Below are 21,714 nucleotides of genomic sequence, written 5' to 3' on the forward strand. Positions count from 1 at the left end.
GTTTCTTATATTTTCAAAAAGTTCGTTTTCTTTTTGGACAGAGGGTGTATAACTCTAAAACATCATACTGGATATTTCTTTTTAAAATACACAATCAACCAGTCTGTGTGAGATGACTACTACCCTACTTTGAAGTGGCTTGAAAAAAAATAGCTATGTTTGCTTTCTATAGCAACATTTTGTTTCTAGATTATCTTATCCTTAACCCACCTACAGTATGAAATATGACAAGTAAGCCTGAAATATGACCCACATGTCTGTAAAGTGTAGTCATCATTGCTAGCTAGAAACTTGGTTGTTAATGACATTATCCATTGGTTGAAAATACTTGAGTTTTGGCCTAAATCTAAGATGTTTATAATAACAGCTTTTCAACTGAAAATAAGTTAGCCAGGTCTCACATGGGGGTGACAAAGGTTTTTTTTTTTTTATTTATTTATTTATTTTTTTTTTTATTCTGTCATAGAAACCTAGCCAGAAGAACATATGCTGTAGCGGATATAAAAACTGCAGATCAAGAAACAATATTAATAATTATTTTCTGCCGTGAACATCGAAGTCCTCCATGATTACTTGTCATGTACTCATCATGTTTTTTGCCAGTGCATTTCATTCACATCTTCTTTTGCATTTCCTGACCTATAGTAGAAACTGACCATGTATCTCTCATACATATTATTGCCTTAAATGCACTACTTCTTGCATCTCCAACTTCATGCAAAACTTTTACTAAAGAGTTGCAATTCTTCTGCTATCATCAGCAATATTCCTCTCCCCATCCTGTTCACTCTCTAACCTCATTGAAAACATTGTTCCCCACATCTCCCATTATGTTCTATTCTTAATGGGGGACAAAGGATAGTGTCAAGTTAAAGTGTTGCCAGAAATTCCTCACATTTATTCTGAAACGATCATCAAGAGAGAGAGAGAGAGCTCACCACCATGCTGAATGCCGATCTTTGAATGATTTCACATCTCCAGTTCTTCAGCAGCTAGAGAATTTCAAAAGATAAAAACATAAGCACATCATTAAATTTGAAAATCTATTAAAAAAACAGTACTTCCAGGCCTCAATAACCATAATTAACTTATCATTCTTCCTGCTCAAGTCAAAAGCCATCAGCACACTCAGTTGTGGCCTCTGATGGTCCCATTTGCCATATGGGTTGGAAGGCTGTGAATCCGTCTTTTAATCTGTATCATTTCTTTGGTAAGTATTTTTTTTAGGCATAAGAGTTTAATTATGGCTACAACCGAGCGCACTGATGCCTTCTGGCTTGAGCAGGAAGGATGATGAGTTAATTACGTTTTTTTCCCAATGGTTGTTAAAGCTTGGAAGTACTGTTTTTTAATAGATTTTCAAATTTAATGATGTGCTGCCTTCTTTACTTTTTGAAATTCTCTGGCCACTGAAGCATTGAAGATGTGAAAGGATCATCCAGAGATCAGTATTCAGCATTGTAATGAGCTCTCTCTCTTTCTCTCAATGATCCTTTCAGAATAAGTGAGAGGAATTTCTGGCATCAGTTCAAATTGACCAAACGGTATGGGTATTAGTAAGATTTGGCTGATGGAGAATGATGTAGATATAAAAATGGAACATAATTGGAGGAGGGGGGAGGGAATAGTGTTTTCAGTGAGATTAGAGAGTGAACATCAGAATCATCAAATACAAAAACTACACTCTGGTGACTCAGGATTTGCTGAACCATACCTTGGACATGTACCATAATATACAATGTAAAAAGGCAAACTTATTCCACAAGAGAATTTAAAGATGAAAGACTTCTACTTCAGCCTTAAGAATCTTCCCAAATTTGAGCAAATTTGGTTGTATGAAACTACCTCAAGTCTGAGAAGTACTTATTCGTAGAACGTCAACATAACAACACCCTTTCCGGTCCACTAAGTACACTATTTAGTGCTTTAGACTTGTTCTTTGTTGTTCTGCTTTGGTAATACTTACCTTATTAAAATAAAAATGCCAAGAAATTATATTCTTGTTTAATCCTTTATCCAAGTGTATGTAAACAAAGTTTGCACATGAAGTATCTTCACGACTTGGCTACTTGTATATAGATGAGCTTAAAAGAAGAGAGTGTGAGGAACCGTTTTAGGGAGAAGGTGTTAGAGAGGATTTCGGATGGACTAGAAAGTGTACAAGACTGGTGGAGACATAATTCAAAAGTAATTCCAAGCTGTGCAATTGAGGTGCTTGGTGAAACACCTGGAAAGATTACAGAGCAGAAGGAGGGTTGGTGGTGGAATAATGATGTACAGGAAGCAGTGACGGCTAAGAGGAAGGGTCAAGAGTGGAAGAGGACAGAGAGAAATACAGAGAGAAAAAGCGAGAACCAAGAGAGTTGTTTCACAGGTGAAGGCCATGGCATATCAAGACCTTTATGATCAATTAGAAACAAAGGAAGGACAGAGAAAGATTTATCGATTGGCAAAATGTAGAAATAAGGCTTCAAAGTACATCGTACGTGTGAGGCAGATCAAAGACACTGAAAGAAGAATATTATGGAGGGATGTGGAGATAAGAAACAGATGGAGAATATACTTTGAGGGACTTTTGAATGAAGAAAATGCGTGGACTCACAGAGAAGATGGGCAGCCTTCTGAGGGGATGGTGCAGAACATCAGTAGAGTGGAAGTGAAGGAGGCCATGAAGAGGATGAAGAATGGAAAATTGGTGGGCCCAGACAGGATTCCAGTGGAGGCATGGAAGGCTCTGGAGGATGAGGGATTGACCTGTTCATGAAAGTTTGCCAACGGGAAATTATACCCGAGGAATGGAGGAAAAGTACTCTTGTCCCCATCTACAAGGGTAAAGGGAGTGCGCAAGACTGTAAGAATTACAGAGGAATAAAGTTGATGTCCCACACAATGAAAATCCTAGAAAGGGTTCTTGATGGAAGACTGAGGAAGGAGGTGGAGATTGCAAAGGAGCAATTTGGCTTCATGCATGGTCGATCAGCCACAGATGCTATCTTTGGGGTTCTACAGATGATGGAAAAGTTTCGAGAGAAGCAACGGGAGCTACATCTGGTATTTATTGATCTGGAGAAAGCATATGATAGAGTGCCAAGGCAAGAAGTCTGGAGGTGTCTGAGGGAGAAGAAGGTACCAGAGAAATATGTCAGGTTGGTGCAGGAGATGTACAGAAATGTGTTCGGACCTGTCTGGGACAGACAGAAAGTTTTCAAGTAACAGTTGGCTTGCATCAAGGGTCAGCATTAAGTCCGTTTCTGTTTAATATTGTGATGGGGGTGGTAACAGAGGAGGTGAGAGAAGATGCGCCTTGGACAATGTTGTATGCAGATGACATCTTGCTGTGTGCAGATTCAAGAGAAGAAGCAGGAACTAAACTGGAAAGATGGAGAAAAGTACTGGAAAAGAGAGAGAGGTATGAAACTGAGCAGAAGTAAGACAGAGTATGTGTGTTGCACAGTGGACAGCAGACAGGAGACAGATCTGGAGCTGGAAGGAAATGTCATCAGGAAGGTGAGAGACTTTAGATACTTAGGTTCAACAGTGGAAGAAGATGGAGGAGCTGAGAAGGAAGTGGGATGCAGGATACAAGTGGGTTGGAGGAACTGGAGAGAGATGGCTGGAGTGTTATGCGATAAGAGGGTGCCGATCAATCTGAAAGGCAAAATCTATAGGACAGTAGTGAGGCCAGCTATGACATATGCTATAGAAACTGTGGCCCTGAGGAAAATTAACATCAGCAGGATGGAAGTAGCAGAGATGAAAATGCTTAGGTGGATGTGCGGTGTGACCAGAAAGGATCGTCTGAGAAATGACTGTCAGGGGAACAGTGAAAGTTACGAACTTAGGAGCGAAAATACAGGAGGCAAGGTTGAGATGGTTTGGTCATGTGATGAGGAGGGAGGACGAATATGTGGGAAGAAGGGTCATGCAGATAGATGTACAAGGAAGGCAGAAGCGTGGGCGGCCAAAGAAGAGATGGAGGGAGCTGGTAGAAGAGGACTTGAGGATGAAGAACTTGGATGTGGTGACAGCCCAAGACAAGAAGGTGTGGAGGAGACTCATTATCAACAGTGACCCCCTTAAGTGGGAGAAGCTGCAGAAGAAGAAGAAGTTCCTGTATGCATATATCAGTTTGTTCATTGTTTTTTCCCTGATGATGATGGTAGTTTCACTTTGCCAAAATATTGGAAATATTAAGTAAAAGTTATGCTAATGAATGCATAGTGTATATTGTAATCTCCTTAGTGATATTACAGGATGTTTCAAAAGTGGGTATACAACTTTGAATGACAATAGAAGATAAATAGCGATAGATGAACAATTTTTATTACCATGCAAATGTATCATAACACTTGAAGTTTCAACACAGACAGTTAAAGTTTGTTATGATGGCCTCCAGTAATTTTGCCCATCTGTAAACAGTTTCCTGCCACATGCGGCATAATGTATCTGGCATAACGTCAGCAATGGTGGCAGTAATTCTGGAATGCAGCACATACAGATTGGCTGGTAGTGGTGGTACAAACACTCAATCTTATGCAAAGCCCCATAAAAAAAAATATAACAGTGTAAGGTCAGGGGAATGCAGTGCCCCTTGCATTCCCCGACCTTACACTGTTATATTTGTTCCAGAATTACTGCCGCTATTGCTGAAGTTATGCCAGATACACTGTGCTGCATGTGGCAGGAAACTGATTACAGATGGGGACATCTGCAGAATTACTGGAGGCCATCACGTCGATCTTTAACTGTCTGTATTGAAACTTCAAGTGTTATGTTACATTTGCATGGTAATGAAAATTATTCATCTATCGCTATTTACCTTCTATTGTCATTCAAAGTTGTATACCAATCCATCTGCCTGGAAAACGGGTGTCGAGGTATGACTGTCAGGCAATGAGTAGGTGCTCTGTCTTGCTGGAAATGTAAGCATCTGTTGTGGTCATCAGCGTCTAATTGTGGTATTAGGTACCCTTGTAGCATATCCAGATATACACCTTTTTTTTTATAGACTCTGAAAAAAAGAAGGGTTCATACACTTATGGTGCAAAATATGTTAGCCTTTGAGGTGCTGTGAACATGTTTTATGATGGCATGTAGATTTTTGCTTCCCCAAATTCTGCAGTTGTGAGTGTTTACTTGCTGACTTACATGAAAAGTGCACTCGTCACTGAAAATGAGTATGTCCAAAAAAAGTCCTCATTTTGTTTTATCCTACTAATCATTTCTGTACAGAAATCCTGGTATTCTTCTTATCATCTTTTTTCAAATGTTATATGAGGGTAAATTTGTAGGGCCTTAAATGTAGACGTTTTCGTAAAACACACCACACAGTTACATATGTAATTCCAATTTGATGCCCGTCTGGTTGACTTTTCAGGACTTCTCTGGAAACTTTCCCCAACTTCTTCCACAACAGCATCAGCAGCATGTGGCCTTTTCGTTGACCTTGAATGATGCACAGAACAACTTGTTTCCACAACAGTTTTGTACCACATGTAGATTGTGTGCCTACTAGGAGGTTCTTTGCCATATTGCACGTGGAAATATCTCTGAACTTGTGTTGCCGACTTCGTTTTCTCAAACCAAAACACACAACATGATTGCTCTGCACCACCAAAAGTCACCATTTTCAAATGGCGTGATGTATCAAGGCATCTAGTGCTGTCATTTGGTAATAAAGTTGTGACCAAAAATTGATGTTTCACTAAATATGGCACTCACTCAGCTTTTGTACATCTTCTGAGTTATTCTCTGTTCTCCTGCAAAGTTGCATACACCCTTTTGAAACACCATGTATTATAAATTACTAATGTATAAGCCTCACTGCTAGAATCATAGCAACTTGCACTGTTTGTCTATCACTCTTATTTTTCGCTTCTTATCTTCATATCTTCTCTTATACTTTGTCACTTTTCAAATCCTTCATACCTTCCAAAACAGTGAATTGTTTCACTTTCCATATTGCTATTATAAACTGATTCTTCATGTTTTCTTCAATCACTTCTCTTATTGTAGTCACCATGCCATACCATACTCCTTACTTTCCCCCTCTTTTGCTTTTAAATACTCTTCTTTCATTTCCCTTCATTCAGTGATTACATTACACTAGTCTGCAAATTAACTTTTTTTAAAAAAAATTGATCTTTATGTGCTATTCTATTTCACTTTTAGCAGTTTTTTCTTACATATTGTTAACTATACAAGTACAGGGATATTTTTCTTAATGAAGTAGACACATTCCAAAACATTTTATTAACAGACATGTCTATCACTTGTAAAAGTAAAATAAGGAGTCATTTTCTATACATAAAAATGTTTTAAGGAAAAAAACTTCTGTTCAAATTGAAACATATCAAATAAAACAGCGAACTCTTATTATAAATAAACATTCAGAATTATGTGACAATTAGGATGCACAGATAATCTGAACTTTGTATTTTGTTTTACAGATATCACTTATAACTGTAGTGGCTGTTGCTGTCTATTCATACTTGTTATTCTATTATTATTATTATTTTTTTTTTACTCCCATTCACAAAAGACTTTCCTAAACCTATAGTACATTAGTACCCTGAGTGGCTAAGGATTTTTTTTTTCTACTTTTATTAATTGTATTTATTTCTATTTGGAATGAGGCCAGACATGGAGCTTTGGTCTTCAATAAGCTGGGCAGTGGTTTCATGCTTTTTGATAAAATTCATCTTCCATCTAAAGAGAATCACAAACATATATATCCAGTGCAGGATTTTAATCCACAGCCTGTTGGAGAAAGTATATTTTAACCATTTGGTCTACCAGGCCAGCTACCACATAATCAGATAACCTGTAATTTTTTCTGTTTTTGAGAATTACTAAGATAGTTCATAATTAACAGATGTATGAAATAGCTTGCTTTGTTTACATATAGGACTAGAATAATAAATTTAGTTTAATCCTTTATCCAAGTGTAAGCAAACAAGGTTTGCGCCTGAACTATCTTCAGGACTGAGGCAACTCGTGGTAAAGGTGGACCAAGCTCTCATCACTCCTTATCTTAGTATCTCCCATAATGCAAAACACATCTCCTTGCTGACATGTATAATGCTATGCATTAAGGGAAGGGCCACTACCCAGACCAGTTTTGACCTTTATTGAGGTCTCGTCAGTGGGAGCCAGACCCAGAGGTGGTGATACCAAGGTGGAAGCAATGGAGAAGTCTTATTTACCTATAAAAAAAAAAAAAATTACCTCAAAAAAGAAAAAAACTTCCAACAATATAGACTAGCGATTTGTATTTTTTTTCTGCTCATTTTTGATTTAACTACCCAAATAGGGTTAAATTCAAACCTTCATAAAATGACTTTCATGCCCTTTTTTCTTTAGAGGTGCCTACACCTATTGTCTTGTGAATTTCTCTTTTGTATAACTCATAGTTTGCACCTGCATCCCACATTTTTATTTTTCTGCAAGTTTTGCACATCCCTCCCTCCCCATTTTTTTTTTTTTTTTTTCAGTTAGCTGAAGCTTTTGTTTTTTAGTGAGCATAAATTTCTTCAGTGTTTGAGACATTTTCCTGGGAATTACATCACTAAATTGCCATGCCCCAAAGTACACCAGACTGCTCCTTTAACTATATGCAAACTGGGAAATGTATTTTTCTCACAACACACTTCCCGCTCCCTGTGTGTGTGCGTGCTAGCTTATGTACCAGGAGATGAGCTAGCTTATGTACCAGGAATGTACCTGCTTTTATGAACCAGATATTCTGCAAACATATTTATTATTATGATGATGATCAGATCTCTGTGGAGTCAAAAGATTCATCATGGGAGGTGACACACACATACAGCTCATCATACTGTGCCTTAAATACATTCACTGTCTTACACTCATTAGATGCCCACTACTCTCTATGCAAAAAAACCTGCTTTTCATACTCTCCTTATTACAGTTTTCAGGAATAACCTCTTGTTCTCCCCTTCTTTCCCCCTCTCTCTGTGTAAAGTATGGAGAAAAACTGCACTCCTCCATCCTCGTTAATCTGGTATAACCTCTTGGCAATTTATGTTGCAATCATAACCCCTCCCACCTCCTATCAACCAGTCTCTGCAAATTGCTTTTCCTCAGTCTTTCTTTATATTCAATGTTCCAGAGACCAGAAACCACCTTAGTCAGTTGTATCCTGACCCTTTCCAATATTGCCTATACATTTCCTTCTCACTGCTCTCCACATTACCAGGTCTGTAGCATCACCCAACCAAGTATTAATCCTGTCCACCTCTACTTCACACCATACTGCCTCAAAAACCACTGCCACTATTTACCACTTGAATCACTTACACAGGCATAACTTGTCTGCTACCACACAGCAGTTTTCCTCTTCCCTTTCTGCTCTGTTCTCTCTTTTCATGAAAAATATATCCATCCATCCCTATTTCTGTCATTGTCTTCCAACCATGTCTCTCTTATTCCGACAGTTTTTAAGCAAATGAACTCTCCTACTAACACCACTTCCTGGATGTGACTCCTCGATGTCTCTCCTAGTCCTTTTTATGTATCACCAAACTTCCCCAAGCCCCTTTCCTAAGGTAGGTGACAAATCACTGCTATCTAGCTACCGCCCTATCTCACTCACCTCAGTCCTATCTAAAGTGATGGAGAAAAACCATAAATTCTCAACTCCTACATTCAGATCTCTCTTAATATCATTAACAAGCAAGTTAAACAGCAACGATCCCAAAACACCCTTGGGGCACACCACTTGTGACATTCCTATTCTGGGATATTGCTTCTCCATATACAACTTCTGATGCCTGTGAGACAACCGGTCTTCAGTCCATGACACTAATTTACTATCCAACCTCATCTGTATCAATATAATTTCAAGCCTGTTATATGGCAGTCTATCAAAGGGTCCCAGCTATTAAGCAACCACCAGTACAGATTCTGTTGTGGCCTATCAACAGGAGATCTACTCTCATATATCACCCATCTCTGAACAAATGTCATGGAGAAATTTGGCAAATCTTAAGTGGCTGCACTTGATATCTCTAAAGCTCTTGACCAGGTTTGACACAAAGGCTTACTATTCAAACTCCTATCATTTGGACTGTCTCAGGACTTCTACAGTTGGATTGCCAGCTTTCTGTCTGGACACACACACACTGTGTGATGGTAGACATCAGTAACATCAATTCTAAGAATATCATCAGTGGCATCGTTTTGGGCCTATAAATAAAAGAAAGAATGGAACGAACTTTCCATGCCTAGTAAAAGCGACAAGCACATCAAAACTAATAACAGCAATCGACAAGTTCAGAAACACTTGTCCCCAATCGCGTATATGTGCTCGACCAGATTTATCATTTGCTCAAAGGGAACAAAGACAACTCAAAGAAAAATGTCAAAATGGTGACAACAGTTGGATCATCGACTACAGACCTATTAAATTGGTGAAAAAACCAAGTGATGCCACTAGCACCCACCATGGAGACCAGTATGCAGGGACCGCATAGGAAATGTGCAAGACCCTTGCGGTCAAACATATGACTCGCAAAACCCTACATATTCACTTCACCAACATCCGTGGTCTAAATTGCCAGCCTTAATATTGTCCACTACCACCTTCAGTCTACCAAACCCACTTACTCCTTCTGGCAGAAACTCAAATCTCACCTCCCCCAAGCACTATTTATCTCAACCTTCCAAACTACTCACTCTTCAACAACTTTCGTCCCAAGGGTGGTGTCTGCACATACATCCACTCTGACATATCTTGCCAGAGAGCATCCAACCTAGAATCACCCAACTTTGATTTTATTTGGCTGAAAATATCTCTTCCCCACTCAATCAAATTCATTTGCTCTCTTTATCACTTTCCCACTGCAACCAACTACTCTGAGCTCTTTAACTTCCTCTCCTTAAAAATTGATTTTCTCCAATCCCACTTTCTCAACAGCAAAATTATCCTCCTAGGAGATTTTAATGTCCACAACACTAGCTGGCTTTCCTCCTCCATTTGTGTGTAGAGGCTTAAGTGCTGTGAGGACATCATGTTGGAGGCCATCAGATTTGGGAAACACTCATCACCAGAGGTCCCACCTTACATTCCAGGCCATCTACTGCTGCCCTTAGAGGGCGCTCCACCTAGATAGGACTTTAGTGTCACCCACATGGTTGGGCTTAATATTGTAAGATTTGTGTGTGCATGTTACATTAATTGTTTTTGTAATCCCCATAGATGTCCTAGTGACTAGGACGAAATATAGGAAGTATTAAATTCTATTTTAATTATTTTTGAGTGTTGTAAAAAAAAAATCCATTAAGCCTCCAACATGATTTCCTCCTCCAGCTGTACAGATCTTGCAGGCAGAGATACCGAAACATTTGCCATCACTAATGACCTTACACAACTTGTTCAGATGCCAACCAGATAACCCAAACCACTCCCCAAACACCCTAGATCTCTTCCTCACCAATGACCCTCCAAATACACAGTGAAAGTAGTGAGTAATTCTGACCACAATCTAGTGCTCATCTCCTCCCCTATGTATCAATGCCTACACAGACACTCCTATACAAGAGTAGTTTGGCATTATAACTCCAAGTGGGACAGCCTCTGGAACTTCTATGCGACATTCCCATGGTTGGACTATTGTTTCCGACCTTCCAATCCAAACATATACACCGAACTTATTACCAAAGTAATCCTCACCGACATGGAAACACACATTCCACACAGTGCTCTGAACTGCCATTCCATAACTAAACTCTGGTTCTCTGAAAGATGTGCCGAGGCTGTAAAGATGAAACACCAGACATACCATAACTGGCTGAAATCAAGAACCTCATCCTCCTTTAGAGCTTATACCGAATCCCGAAATAGATGTAAAAAAAAAAACAATCGATGCTTCCAAAACAGAGTTTGAAAGAGCAAAAAGCAGGAAACTAGCAACCTGTCCAAACGGCAGACGAGTCTTTTGGTCTGTTCACAAAAAGCAATTGGCTGTAACGTCTGCCAACACTATTCCCACCATACTCAGATGGCTCTATTGCATCATCACTCACAGAAAAAGCCATTCTTCTGGCTTCACTCTTTGCTTCCAATGCATACATAACTGACGATGGTAAATATCCCCCAACTATTCCAGACACCCAACATAATGCCCCTTATATCCTTTGCCAGGATGAGATCAGAAAATTACTGACCAAATTAGACACAAAAAAAGTCTCCTGGCCCTGATGGCATTCCCTCAATTGCCCTGAAAGTTTGCTCACCAGAACTGATTCCTATCCTATGCTGTCTATATATACTTTCTAACTCCACTGGAATCTATCCCACAAACTGGAAATTGGCTTATATTCAGCCCATTCCCAAGAAGGGTGACAAGTCACTGCCGTACAATTACTGCCCTATCTCTCTTACCTCAGTCCTGTTAAAAGTAATGGAAAAAATCATCAATTCCCAACTCCTACACTACCTTGAAGACACCCATCTAACAAACGACTGCCAGTATGGATTCCGTCACTGCCGATCAACAGGAGACCTGCTCACATATGTCGCCCATCTCTGGACAAATGCCATGGAGAAGTTTGGTGAATCTCAAGTGTATAATAAATTTAGTTTAATTCTTTATCCAATTGTGAGCAAACAAAGTTTGCGTCTGAAAGTATCTTCAGGACTGGGGTAAGGTGGTACAACAATGGGCAACTCGTTGCAAAGGTGGAGCAAGCTAACATCACTTCTATCTCAGTATCTCCCATAATGCAAAATACATCTCCTTGCGGATATGTATAATGTTATGCATTAAGGGAAGGGCCACTTTCCAGACTAGTTTCGACCTTTATTGAGATCTCTTCAGTGGGAGCCAGGCCCAAGTGGAGATACCATGCAGAAGCATTAGCAAGGTCATCTCTACCTATAGGAGTTGCCAAACGGTGTGCCACCTTTTTATTAAATTACTCTGGATTTAGAGAAAGATGTTGAAAGTTTATACCACCTTACCCCAGTCCTGAAGATACTTTCAGGCGCAAACTTTGTTTGCTCACACTTGGATAAAGGATTAAACTAAATTTATTATAGTCTAACCAAGTGAAAAATAAACTTTCAGAATCTCAAGTGGTTGCACTTGATATCTCCAAAGCCTTTGACTGGGTGTGGCACAAAGGCTTACTAAGCAAACTACCTAAGAACTTTTATTGTTAAAAGACCATAAGATTTAATGATTACAAATACAAAGAGCCAACAAGTTTCACTAGCCAGTGTCTAGCATTTTCAAGGCTGAACTGGTGTGAAAACAAATGCATCAAGTTACATGAAAACTTGCACTTTAGTAACTGCTAGGCCATTACCTTTGATAATTTGTGTTTGATGCCGTGCATGCATTCGAATGCTTCAGTCAGAATCCGGTACATGACTACATGTTGTGTAGTTTTTCGCATATTGTAGTTCTGTTGAGCTGAGAGAATTGATGAGATATTTCCATATGTCTTTAAGAATAGCACCTTGATTTCTATTTAAATTATTACCTGTGCATAGCACCACTGCTGTTTCTTTGAAAGTTCTGTGTCTGTAGTCATTCTCGATGTAAGACATAGAACTGTTTTTCCAATCTATAACGTGATTTGATGTTGAGAAATGATGAACTAAACCAGATGTGATGATTCTATTGTGATTGACATCCCCCACATGTTCCTTTTGTCTTATTTCAAAACTTCTAGAGGTCTGTCCAATGTAACAATGCAAAGTTGAAACCCTTTTTAAGGATTTCTGATTCATGATTAGAAAGCCTGTAATCTGATAAGTTGAAAATCACCTTGTTTGGGAGACTGTTGTGACTGGAATTTGTTCTTATACAGTACCTCAAATTTTAAAATTTGTGTTATTTTACTCGCTCTGAAAGTTTTTTTTGTAGCTATGATGTAATAAGTGGTCTATGTTATTCCAAGTTGTGTAGTCTAAACTGTTGGATATTTCATCAAACTGTTCTCTGCACTTTGTCAACAATTTTAAGCTCATACATGGTATGTTGTATCCTTTCAATGATATCTTTATCATCTTCCAGAGGCTACAGCAAATACTATCAGATTCAACAGTGCGATTATTCTTGCCTCAGCAAAACCACCAATACCTAATACTACTCCATATGATAAGAAAGCAATTCCGCAATTTACGTAACAACAAAGACATTAGAATAACCAAAGCGGACAAAGGAAATTCAACAGTCATTCTCAACTCGAAACATTACTTTAATAAGATTAACTTGTTACTAGCAGACAGTCCACTTACCAAGTCTTAGATAAAAATCCCACCATGAGTAATCATCTGGAGACTAACGCTCTTATCCGCAATATGACCGGTTGGTCGGATGAACTAAAAAAACAACTTAAATCCTTGCACCCTATTACTCCACGCCTTTATGGTGCACCGAAGATTCATAAAGAAAACGTACCACTTCATCCAATAGCTGATGGAAGATCTTCACCTACATACTTACTAGCAAAGCATCTGGCAAATTTAATGAAAGGAAAAATTCGACAAACGGCGACCTACATTAAAAACTCTCAACAATTTGTGGAAAAAATCAAGAGTACAAAATATCACAAATGAACATTATGGCTAGTCTAGATGTAGTGTCCTTTTTCACGAATGTACCAGTCGTAGAGATGGTCAACATTCTAAAAGAACTCTTCCCTCAAGACGTCATCCAGTTGTTTCATCATTGCCTGAAATCAAATTTCTTCAAAGTAAATAACATATACAAAAAATCGGAAGGTAGCCCCCTGTCACCACCATGCACAGACCCATTTATGGAAAAACTTTGAAAAGGATATTTTTCCACCATTTCACCTAAACCGTCGATTTGGTGGAGATATGTCGATGACGTGTTCATCATCTGGAAGGATACCATGGAAAACTTTCTCGTGTTTCTTAATAAAATCAACTCACTACATAATAAGATCAAATTCACTATGGAACTGGAGAAGAACAAAGAACTGCCCTTTCTTGACATACTGGTGAGGAGAGAAGATAACAATGTCTAACTGTCCATTTACAAGAAACCCACAGATACAGGTAGATATCTGCATTATTCGTCTAACCATCATAGATCACAAAAACCCAGCATCATTCATATGCTCCGTAACAATTGCTTTTTAAAGACAACCTCCAACAACGTGGAACGGAGTCCCAATATGTGTCCACAGCTGTCATTCCATATATTAATTCAGTATCCACGAAATTGGCGAGAATGTTAAAAGCTCATAATATCAGGGTAGTTTTTAAACCAACTACCACGATCAGACAAGTCTTAAGATCACCCAAAGATGAGGTACCTTTCTTCAAATTTCCTGAAGTATATGAAATTCCATGCACGTATGGCCTTTCTTACATTGGACAGACCTCTAGATGAAATTCTTTTCCTTAGTAACTTACAGATAATTTTGTATTGTAGAAAATTTTCTTCAGATTTCTTCAGTTCTTTTCTCTTTTTCAATAGTTCTATAGTTTGAGGTGAGAGTCGTTCTCTTTTCTTTTGTTTCACAGGAATTTCTGATTTTTTCTGGCACTTGTTGAATTTATTAATAAAGTCAGTATAGTCATCATTTATGTAACAGTTTTTAATAGTCCATTCAGTCTCTTCTATGTACTTCCTGAACTTGTGGTAGTCTATTTGTTTAGGAGGTATATAAGGAATTAAATAAACCTGATGATGAAAGGCAGTAGAACTTTGCATGTGTTTTAAGGGAATGTTCCAGTGAGTTAATAGCAATCTTGTTTCACAAGACTACCATTAATTTGTTTCACAAGTCTTGAAACAGGGCAATTCCAAAAGAACTGGAAAGAATTGTTCCACATCAGAAAAGAGAATTAGACTGATGCTTTGAATTATAGACAGATTTATATATCTAAAGTGTTGATGAGAATTAGGGTCTAGAATTGGTTTGATAACATCAGCATTTTCTGTGATAGTCAGCATTGCTTTGTTAAAGGGAGGTTGCATTTTAGTAATATTATGTATTATAGCAAAGTGATAAATGCACTGGAATAAGGGAAATACGTATTCAGTGGTATACAGGCAGCCCTCGATTTACGGCGGTTCAATTTACGCCGATTCACAATAACGGCGGATGCTTGCGCGTGCGTTCTTACTGTAGTGTGGTCTGACTGAGACATGATGGTCTTTAATTTGAGCAGCTGTTTTATTTTTAATTCAGATCTGATCTATAGGTTAAATTGATTTTGGAGATTTGTATACTTCTCGTTTAATGTTTATTATTTTCTATTTTGGAAAATTTGTCAGATATTAGTTTTTATTTTGCCATATTATAATAGTATAAATGTTATATCAGTATTAAGTAAACTAAGTTATACTGATATAATAGCATAAACTAAAAATATGGAAAATTTTCCACCATTAGGAAGCAAGTATACCAAACTGGAAGAAACAAGTACCGAACTGCCTGCTCTTCATTCTGTTACTTTAGCTAGACAAATAGCAAGTGCAAGTTTGAGGGAATATAGTTTTCTAAATAACAGGTATTTATGTTATTTTTCTTTGTACTGTAAACTTTTATGTATAACTACCATAGTATCCTGTGCACCCCTCGAGGTTACATATCAGGAATTTGATGCTTTTCTTTACTTTTTCATTTATCTGTATGTTGGTATGAATCACAGAATCTTTTCAGATGAATCTTTAGAGATTGGCTGTCATTTTAATTGGAAGTCGTCTCAAAGCCCTAATTCTGGCAATAGCTTCTGAGAATATGACTAGGAAGTGATTTGCAGTTGTGACTTGGAAGTGGCTGATGTCTGGGAACTTCATTTTAAAAAAAGGGCATTGAATTAGAGGGAAGGTAATTATGATAAACTTAGAGGTGACTTAATGCAATTTTTTGTAATGAGAAACTGCTTAATCAGAATCAGCAGTATGCAAAAAAAAAAAATGTGAAAGGTGTCTAAAAAGCATAATGATGGGCTACATTACTAAAGTTAAATTGTAGGGTAACTCTCGCATGATAAGTTAATTTAGTTAACTTCTTGAACTCGATTTTACAAGGATGTCAAATGAAAAAAAATAAAAAATAAAAAAAATAAAAATACAATGTATTAATTTTCTTTGAATGTAAGTTGGCTGCTTTGTGTAAATTATTCGATGCAACCTGTGTAACTATAGTGTTTAAAAATACAGGAAAGGGATTATGTCTTATTAATATAGTGAGTCAAAAAAAAAATTTTGTAAAAGAAAACTTCACAACAACTTACGAATGGATCAGGCAACTAAAACAAAGACTTTCTGCAAGAGAGAAACCGAGTGACGTCATCGCACCTGAGGGTAATCTCAGACACTTCCGAGTGGGAACAAAGAACGAGAAGGATATTTAAGGGGCTGAAAGGGGGGGAGAAAAGGGGCTGCTGCTAGGTTTTTTTTTCAGCTGTTTTCCAGGTAGCTTCCAAGGCAAGTCTGCCAATGTATCCAACGGATATACGTCGAGGACAAAATTGGAGTTTCTCCAGATATCTACTAGTGTAATCAACGGGCAGCTGTAGAAGAAAGAAGGATATCATTTGCTACTCAGACGGAAGGATATCATTTACAATATCCTTCCGTCTGTATACAGAGTACAGAAACATCCAAGTTAACGAAAGAAATATCCAGATCAAGGCAAAGATTTGAAATGTCCTGAGAGAAACTTTGTTTGTGGTAAAGGACCATTTATAAAGAGAAAATCTGTGAGTAAGCACATCATATCGATGTTTCCTGGATTGTAGATATATAAGATTTGTATATTAAGCGAGTGTCTGCTAAATTTTGTAAAGTACTGAGTAAAGAGTCAGAGTGCCATAAGTGAATAGGTTATATTTGTACAAGGTAAATTTCTGAAGTTAGCTATGCTGGTAGAAACAGTTATTACCCAATATATGTTTAGTTTGTGTTGTATAATACTAAATAGCGTATTAGGGCTGTGTGAATGCAGAATGCGTATGTTTTAATTGTACAATATATTTTCTGGAGTTAGCTATGCTGGGAGAAACAGTTTTTCCCCCCACTATTTGTCTAGTTTGTAATCACAATGTTTTTAGTTAGAATAAAATGCTTCGTTTGAACAACAATTTGATCTGATCATTGCCAATGCACTATCTTAAAAAAATTACGTACCTATCTGTGTTAATTAGATATTGCAATATGGTTAAGAGAAATTTTGTTAGATATTGCCTTTAATTCCACTTCTTTGATTTCTCACTTTCTGTTATTTGGTCTGACTGGTGCAGTCGTAAATCAAATAAATTTGTCAGTCTGAAGAGTGTGAGAAATTGAATATACCACAATCATATAGCTATCAATAGCTAAGATTAGAGTCTGCTTTACGTGTGGTAGGAAGAAAGCAGGGAACAAAATTTAAGATAGAGAAGCTTAGTGAACTAAACCTTTCGTAAACAAGTTTTTCTTTAAACTGGCATAGTCAAAATGAATTGATAATAAAGTCAATAATAAAAAAGTTAATAGTAATAATAAGTTTAACAAATAACATTTTTACAGTGGAGTAAATAGAACAATGCAAGTGATTAACTGCAGGTATATTAGATTATTTAGAAAATTAATTAATTCATATAAAATTAAACTCGTTGTCACTTAAATAATCCACTGTTTTTTATCTATTTCACTAATCTATATGTTACTTTTGTTGACCTGTAATTTTCAGGTCGAAATATTTGGCCATTAAAGTTTAATGCTTTATTCATCCAAGTATCTTTAAAAATTAGTTTACTATTATAAATATCATAACCAACTTGCCATTATATAATGCCAAAACTGAATCTTCAAAATAATCTTTGGAATTTTATAAATGCGGATTAAAATTCAAAGATGTAAACTTAAAACCTAAAAGCATAAAACTGATGTTTTGTTTCATAAATAAAATCAAAAAGAAATAATGAATAAAAGGACCCATCTCATATTAAGCTGGAGAATCATTATTAGGAAAAATTAAAATAATGGAGTTTACATGGGTTGCTGAAAAATTGTGATAATCGCCATTAAGGAATTGAGGTAGAACCATGTAACTTACCACATTATTCTACATGTTCCTCACGAAGTATTATACACTTGTTACAATGCTGCTGCATCATTTGCAATCTGCTGAGAAAAAAAGTTTTTCCCTTGTACCAGTCTTCAGCTGCAGATATGACGTCATTATCTGTGGTAAATTTTATTCCTTTCAAGTGTTTTTAAATTTAGTAATTGGAAATAGTCAGATGGGGTCAAGTCTGATGAATAGAGTGGGTGAGGCAGACTTTGAAAGAGCCCAAGTTGTGTATTGTCTGTTTGGTTTCATGAGCAGTGCGAGCAGGTGCATTGTCCTGCAAAATACGCATTCTACTCAGTTTCCCATGGCATTTCCTTCAGAGCTTGAATAAACTGCTGCTGTAACTGTTTCACCTCTTTTGTGTTATTTTATATTTCAGTTATAGCCCAAGTATCTTTAAAAATTAGTTTACTATTATAAATATCATAACCAACTTGCCATTATATAATGCCAGAACTGAATCTTCAAAATAAACTTTGGAATTGGTACTTGGTAAGGATTGCATTATATCTGAAAAGACATAGCAAGAACCTTCCATGCTGATTTTTGGATTCGTAACTTCAGAACCAAAAAATTTGCATATGATTTCTTAAAATTGACCCCAAATCCTTTAAGATGACAGCACATGTTCTCTCTTTTGTTTGGCATTCAAACATTTGGGGACCCACTTTGCTGAGAGCTTCTGCATATCCAGATGTTGATGGATAATGACCTCAACTCGTTCCCTGGGTATCCCCAGAGTTTTTCCAATGTTTTTGGCTGGTATTTGTCTATCATCAAGGATCATGGTATATACTGCAATTGATGTTTTCAGGTATGATCACTGTGGAGGGTCTTCCTGACCTGGGGGCATCTGTCTCAGGATGACCAGTTTTAAACTTGGCCACCCATTTGGCAACTGTTGGATATGCTGGATCACAATCCTCTAAAGTCTCGCACAAAGTTTGGTGAATCTCAGTTGCAGACTTTTCTTGCAGCATGAAAAACTTGATGGTCTTCACCTCTGTGTCTGCGAATTTCTTCAAAACCTCTGACATGTCTTCTTATATATCCTAAAAGAAAAAGAACAAATTATTACAATTTGATGAAACATGGGGATTAAAGGGTTTTAAGATATGTTCTTTCTTGTGGTTATAACAGTTGCTTTAATATCATTTTGTTCTAAGTGTTTATCAGAACTTTTCAGTCCATCCCCTCGTACTTTTCTGCCAGCACCATATTACATTTTTCTAATAATAACTTATTCATTGATCACAGTTTCTGATTTATTGTTCTTTCTTGAATTATTGAAGAATAACATAAATAAATATATCATATATATATATATTCATTATAAATTCATGTGGTTTTAAACTTTTGTTTCAACATTTTGTATAATCTGTAATTTTTTTTTACCGTCAAATTTGTATCATTTACTTTTAAAAACAGATAACAGTTATTTGTGTTACCAACTTATTAAGAAAATTACTATTTCAGAAAATTTTATTATTTTAGCCCCTCCCCCCATGTATATATATATATATATATATGTATATCATTCTCATACCTGATATATTTCAAAACATATAGCAACTTGATGCCATGTGTGAGCAGATGTAATGAGAAAAAGGATCTGTTTGAATCTTCTTTTTGAAGAGCTGTAGGTTATTCTTTAGGAGATACTTAATGGGAAAGGCTGTTCTATAGAGATCAGACAGTTTTTTTTTATTGACTTCATGCATCAGAGGTCACAAGACCCATAACACAATGGAGTTATGTATGGGCAAGATTAGGAAGAAAGATGTAATTTATTAACATATTTCTAAGAACTAAGGGTTATACTCATTGGAAAAAAAACATATGGTGAAGACTGTTCCAAAGAACAAAGGAAGATCATATGTTTGTTTTATGTTTGATTTTGAACTGTATACAGATATTGACCAGTGGCAGCTCTAGTAAAAAAAAAAAGCATGATGTTTCTGCATTATGTTTTTTTTTTTTTTAAATCATGTAAGAAATTGTGTGCATGAAAGAGAGAGGGGAATCATATTAGGCAGATTGCTCTCTTCTGTATATACTCACAAATTCTTAGTGGTTTTGGGTGCACCACCCCAGATATGAAGGTAGTAGTATTCTAAGGTTGGTTGAATTTTGGATTTATAAAGTGATAGTTGATCAGGAGAGAAGTAGTGTTTTGAATGAAAGAAAATACCAAGTTTCATAGAGTCAGAGGAGGTTATGGATGTAACATGTTCATGTCAGGATAAGCTGGATGTGAAAATCAGCCCAAGAAAAGGGAAGAACTGATCTGGAAAGGAAATCTGAATGTTATCAAAATAAGAAGGAAAGAAGCATTATCTTTTTTGTAAGTAATAAGACAGGACTCTGTTTTAATAGCATTGAAATTTAGTAAGTTATCCTACCCCCCCCCCCCCACACACACTTAAGAATGGCTAGGAGATCAGTGTTTAAGATATTGGTTATGGAAGATCTTGAAGCCTTAATCATTTGAGTACTACAGGGTTTCGTGAATGAAGAAGAATGGAGAATGCTGTCATCAGCAAAATTGTGAATAGGATTTGAAGTTAGAGAGAGAAGATCATGTATGTAAAGAAGGAGCATGGATTTAAGAGTACTGAACCCTAGGGTATACCCCAGCATTGATAATGAATCTGATGAGAGATAGCCATTTATCATGACTTGCAGTGGCTGACTAGAGAGGATGATGGGAATCTAGTCATCAAGGGCAGAGGGAGACCATAACATAATAGCTTGTTGAGGCATTGATGCCAGACATGATCATAGATCATATGCCTTGGTTTTCTCCAAATGTTTCCATGTCCAGAGGTGAGTAAGGTTTAGTCAGGAGGGCTGCTGTAGAATAAGAATGGCAGAACTATATTGGTGATCACTATTAATTAATGGGCCCTAGTAGTGAAGAAGGTGGTTGTTGATGACCTTCATCGCTTTTGGGAGTACTGAGGTGAGAGCATTGGAGTAGTGGTTTTGATGGCTGACTTTTACCTTCCTTTTTAGATCTAGGTCTGGATAAAGTTTTGCTTCCATGAAGTTGGGTATATATCAGATGAATATTGACAGCTTGTATAAGCAATACTCTTTCTTCTTCTCTTCTGCTCATGGTGGGTCGAGTTCCTCAAAGGCAAATTTTTACCATTTCTTTCTGTCTACTGTCTTTTTATGAAGTTCTGTTATGGAGTTTAAGTGGATGCTTTCTTTAATGTTGTCAATCCATTTCTTTCTTGGTCTTACTCTGCTGGGCTATCCTTCAATTCTACCATTTAATAATATGTTTGGTAGTCTTTCTGGGTTCATTCTTGAAACATGTCCAAACCAGCTTAGTTGGCTCTTTTTTAGTGTTGTAATTATTGTTTCTTTAAAGTTAAGTCCTTCTCTGACTTTTTCATTTGTTTTTCTTTCTGTCCAGTTTGTTCTATTGATTTTTCTTAGGCATTTCATTTTAAATGCATTGAGTTTATCCATTTCTTTTTTCTTAAGATCCAGCATTCTGAGCCATAGAGTATTGTGGGAATTATCATTGTTTTATATATCTTTAATTTGAGTTCTTTGCTTAATCTTTTATTATTCCATATTTTTTATAGTCTAAAAAATAAGCAATACAGGATAGGTTTTAATGTTGGGGTGCAA

At 36.9% G+C, this 21,714-nt stretch overlaps 1 protein-coding gene across 1 annotated transcript in view; it reads left to right on the forward strand.

Annotated features, from left to right (window-relative positions):
• Positions 1-21,714, forward strand: part of LOC150097919 (RING finger and transmembrane domain-containing protein 2-like) — a 159,659-nt gene that overhangs the window by 7,018 nt on the left and 130,927 nt on the right. The window contains exon 2 of the mRNA XM_090405935.1: positions 15,400-15,517. The gene's annotated coding sequence lies outside the window, so the exon portion shown is untranslated. The remainder of the gene's footprint in view (positions 1-15,399; positions 15,518-21,714) is intronic.

Source organism: Typopeltis vanoorti, chromosome 16, assembly GCF_054136105.1.
Source record: "Typopeltis vanoorti isolate ZY-2024b chromosome 16, IOZ_Tvanoo_1.0, whole genome shotgun sequence".
Classification (NCBI taxonomy): domain Eukaryota; kingdom Metazoa; phylum Arthropoda; class Arachnida; order Uropygi; family Thelyphonidae; genus Typopeltis; species Typopeltis vanoorti.